General features: G+C 49.5%; 1 long non-coding RNA gene across 1 annotated transcript; it reads left to right on the top strand.

Moving 5' to 3' along the window:
- The first annotated feature begins 38 nt into the window (after positions 1-38).
- On the top strand, positions 39-1,092 carry LOC144487828 (uncharacterized). Its single transcript, XR_013496464.1, has 2 exons — positions 39-131; positions 650-1,092. It is a non-coding gene; the product is annotated as an uncharacterized LOC144487828 (long non-coding RNA).
- The last annotated feature ends 3,908 nt before the right edge of the window (positions 1,093-5,000 follow it).

Below are 5,000 nucleotides of genomic sequence, written 5' to 3' on the forward strand. Positions count from 1 at the left end.
CTCTCTCGGGATTATAATCACTGACTGAATCTCTCTTTTCCAGTTGCCGGAAAAATGTCCTTTGGGGGAATCTCATTCGATTCCGGGATGGATGTTACGGAGATTTGGAGAATGTTCCCTCTGCTTCCGAGGTCAGTTGAGAATTGGGTGGATTGGGACCCGCTATTTCCCCGTGTCGCCCAGAGAGAGAGACAGGGACATGTCCAAAGATGTGTAGGTTAGGTGGATTGGCCATGCTAAATTGCCCCTTAGTGTCCAAAGATGTGTAGGTTAGGGTGGATTGGCCATGCTAAATTGCCCCTTAGTGTCCAAAGATGTGTAGGTTGGGTGGATTGGCCGTGCTAAATTGCCCCTTAGTGTCCAAAGATGTGTAGGTTAGGTGGATTGGCCATGCTAAATTGTCCCTTAGTGTCCAAAGATGTGTAGGTTGGGTGGATTGGCCGTGCTAAATTGTCCCTTCGTGTCAGGGGGACTGTCAGGGTAAATATGTGGGGTTACGGGGATGGGGTTTGTGTGGGATTGTTGTTGGTGCTGACTCGATGGGCTGAATGGCCTCCTTCTGCACTGTTGGGATTCTATGATTCTACCAGATAACGTGTTCTCTCTCTCTCTCTCTCTCTCTCTCGTTCTCTCTCTCCTCTGCATGTAGGATCACTGGGTGGATGGACTGATGGTGTAACAGGGCGACGGAGATCGAGACTGCGACGCAGAATCAGGAGGGGGTGACACAAGTGGGGTGGGAGCCCCAGGAGAATGGGCAGCCTCTGGTGTAATCGGCTCACCCTCTTACTCCCCCCCACATGCACTCCCCCCTCCCCCGGGACCCTCAACTCCCCACGCACGGTGACCCCCTCCCCTCTCTTCCCATTGCCCCTCCCTGACGCGACCCAAGGAGCGTCTGAAGTCGGTTGTGGGACGCACGTACCCACTTGGGCCACCAGGGGAGGCTGTCTGACAGGGAACATGTGACAGGAAGTGTATAGAAACTTCCTCCTCCAACTTCTATCCGATCGCGGGCAATCGTGCCTCTGTTTTATATATCGTGTTGGTTTCCATTTCCACACTCTCTCAATAAATTAACTCTATCCATTCCCAGAACGTGGGTGTCATTGACTAGTCCAGAATTCATTCCCCCTTTCCTAATCGCCCTCTTGGAAAGTGGGTTGGCGAACCAGCCGCCATCTTGAACCTGCTGTGATCCCCTCTATGTGTTTGTGTGTGTGTGTGTATGTGTGTGTGGGGTGTAGGTACACCCACAGCGCTGAGGGGAGTGTGTGGTGGGACTTGGATGTCCTTGTACTTAGTGTCCAAAGATGTGCAGGTTGGGTGGATTGGCCATGCTAAATTGTCCCTTAGTGTCCAAAGATGTGCGGGTTAGGTGGATTGGCCATGCTAAATTGTCCCTTCGTGTCCAAAAATGTGCAGGTTAGGTGGATTGGCCATGCTAAATTGTCCCTTAGTGTCCAAAGATGTGTACGTTAGGTGGATTGGCCATGCTAAATTGCCCCTTAGTGTCCAAAGATGTGCAGGTTCGGTGGATTGGCCATGCTAAATTGTCCCTTAGTGTCCAAAGATGTGTAGGTTAGGTGGATTGGCCATGCTAAATTGCCCCTTAGTGTCCAAAGATGTGTCGGTTAGGTGGATTGACCATGCTAAATTGCCCCTTAGTGTCCAAAGATGTGCAGGTTAGGTGGATTGGCCGTGCTAAATTGTCCCTTAGTGTCCAAAGATGTGCGGGTTAGGTGGATTGGCCATGCTAAATTGTCCCTTAGTGTCCAAAGATGTGTAGGTTAGGTTGATTGGCCATGCTAAATTGTCCCTTAGTGTCCAAAGATGTGTAGGTTAGATGGATTGGCCAAGCTAAATTGTCCCTTAGTGTCCAAAGATGTGCGGGTTAGGTGGATTGGCCGTGCTAAATTGTCCCTTAGTGTCCAAAGATGTGTAGGTTAGGTGGATTGGCCGTGCTAAATTGTCCCTTAGTGTCCAAAGATGTGCGGGTTAGGTGGATTGGCCATGCTAAATTGTCCCTTAGTGTCCAAAGATGTGTAGGTTAGGTTGATTGGCCATGCTAAATTGTCGCTTAGTGTCCAAAGATGTGTAGGTTAGATGGATTGGCCAAGCTAAATTGTCCTTCGTGTCCAAAGATGTGTAGGTTAGGTGGATTGGCCATGCTAAATTTTCCCTTTGTGTCCAAAGATGTGTATGTTAGGTGGATTGGCCATGCTAAATTGCCCCTTAGTGTCCAAAGATGTGTAGGTTAGGTGGATTGGCCATGCTAAATTGTCCCTTAGTGTCCAAAGATGTGTAGGTTAGGGTGGATTGGCCATGCTAAATTGTCCCTTAGTGTCCAAAGATGTGTAGGTTAGGTGGATTGGCCATGGTAAATTGCCCCTTAGTGTCCAAAGATGTGCAGGTTAGGTGGATTGGCCATGCTAAATTGCCTCTTAGTGTCCAAAGATGTGTAGGTTAGGTGGATTGGCCATGCTAAATTGTCCCTTCGTGTCCAAAGATGTGCAGGTTAGGTGGATTGGCCATGCTAAATTGTCCCTTAGTGTCCAAAGATGTGTAGGTTAGGGGGATTGGCCGAGCTAAATTGTCCCTTAGTGTCCAAAGATGTGTAGGTTGGGTGGATTGGCCGTGCTAAATTGTCCCTTAGTGTCCAAAGATGTGTAGGTTGGGTGGATTGGCCGTGCTAAATTGTCCCTTAGTGTCCAAAGATGTGTAGGTTAGGGTGGATTGACCGTGCTAAATTGCCCCTTAGTGTCCAAAGATGTGTAGGTTAGGGTGGATTGGTCATGCTAAATTGCCCCTTAGTGTCCAAAGATGTGCAGGTTAGGTGGATTGGCCATGCTAAATTGCCCCTTAGTGTCCAAAGATGTGCAGGTTTGGTGGATGGGCCATGCTAAATTGTCCCTTAGTGTCCAAAGATGTGTTGGTTAGGTGGATCGGCCATGCTAAATTGTCCCTTAGTGTCCAAAGATGTGTAGGTTAGGTGGATTGGCCATGCTAAATTGCCCCTTAGTGTCCAAAGATGTGTAGGTTAGGTGGATTGGCCATGCTAAATTGCCCCTTAGTGTCCAAAGATGTGCAGGTTAGGTGGATTGGCCATGCTAAATTGTCCCTTAGTGTCCAAAGATGTCCAGGTTAGGGGGATTGGCCGTGCTAAATTGTCCCTTAGTGTCCAAAGATGTGTAGGTTGGGTGGATTGGCCCTGCTAAATTGCCCCTTAGTGTCCAAAGATGTGTAGGTTAGTTGGATTGGCCATGCTAAATTGCCCCTTAGTGTCCAAAGATGTGTAGGTTAGGTGGAATGGCCATGCTAAATTGTCCCTTAGTGTCCAAAGATGTGTAGGTTAGGGTGGATTGGCCGTGCTAAATTGTCCCTTAGTGTCCAAAGATGTGTAGGTTAGGTGGATTGGCCATGCTAAATTGTCCCTTCGTGTCAGGGGGACTGTCAGGGTAAATATGTGGGGGTTACGGGGATGGGGTTTGTGTGGGATTGTTGTTGGTGCTGACTCGATGGGCTGAATGGCCTCCTTCTGCACTGTTGGGATTCTATGATTCTACCAGATAACGTGTTTTCTCTCTCTCTCTCTCTCTCCCTCTCTCTCGTTCTCTCTCTCCGCTGCATGTAGGATCACTGGGTGGATGGACTGATGGTGTAACAGGGCGACGGAGATCGAGACTGCGACGCAGAATCAGGAGGGGGTGACACAAGTGGGGTGGGAGCCCCCAGGAGAATGGGCAGCCTCTGGTGTAATCGGCTCACCCTCTTACTCCCCCCTCATGCACTCCCCCCTCCCCCGGGACCCTCAACTCCCCACGCACGGTGACCCCCTCCCCTCTCTTCCCATTGCCCCTCCCTGACGCGACCCAAGGAGCGTCTGAAGTCGGTTGTGGGACGCACGTACCCACTTGGGCCACCAGGGGAGGCTGTCTGACAGGGAACATGTGACAGGAAGTGTATAGAAACTTCCTCCTCCAACTTCTATCCGATCGCGGGCAATCGTGCCTCTGTTTTATATATCGTGTTGGTTTCCATTTCCACACTCTCTCAATAAATTAACTCTATCCATTCCCAGAACGTGGGTGTCATTGACTAGTCCAGAATTCATTCCCCCTTTCCTAATCGCCCTCTTGGAAAGTGGGTTGGCGAACCAGCCGCCATCTTGAACCTGCTGTGATCCCCTCTATGTGTTTGTGTGTGTGTGTGTATGTGTGTGTGGGGTGTAGGTACACCCACAGCGCTGAGGGGAGTGTGTGGTGGGACTTGGATGTCCTTGTACTTAGTGTCCAAAGATGTGCAGGTTGGGTGGATTGGCCATGCTAAATTGTCCCTTAGTGTCCAAAGATGTGCGGGTTAGGTGGATTGGCCATGCTAAATTGTCCCTTCGTGTCCAAAAATGTGCAGGTTAGGTGGATTGGCCATGCTAAATTGTCCCTTAGTGTCCAAAGATGTGTACGTTAGGTGGATTGGCCATGCTAAATTGCCCCTTAGTGTCCAAAGATGTGCAGGTTCGGTGGATTGGCCATGCTAAATTGTCCCTTAGTGTCCAAAGATGTGTAGGTTAGGTGGATTGGCCATGCTAAATTGCCCCTTAGTGTCCAAAGATGTGTCGGTTAGGTGGATTGACCATGCTAAATTGCCCCTTAGTGTCCAAAGATGTGCAGGTTAGGTGGATTGGCCGTGCTAAATTGTCCCTTAGTGTCCAAAGATGTGTAGGTTAGGTGGATTGGCCATGCTAAATTGCCCCTTAGTGTCCAAAGATGTGTCGGTTAGGTGGATTGACCATGCTAAATTGCCCCTTAGTGTCCAAAGATGTGCAGGTTAGGGGGATTGGCCATGCTAAATTGTCCCTTAGTGTCCAAAGATGTGCAGGTTAGGGGGATTGGCCATGCTAAATTGTCCCTTAGTGTCCAAAGATGTGCGGGTTAGGTGGATTGGCCATGCTAAATTGTCCCTTAGTGTCCAAAGATGTGTAGGTTAGGTGGATTGGCCAT

This window comes from Mustelus asterias, unplaced genomic scaffold, assembly GCF_964213995.1.
Source record: "Mustelus asterias unplaced genomic scaffold, sMusAst1.hap1.1 HAP1_SCAFFOLD_1064, whole genome shotgun sequence".
NCBI classification, from domain to species: Eukaryota; Metazoa; Chordata; class Chondrichthyes; order Carcharhiniformes; family Triakidae; genus Mustelus; species Mustelus asterias.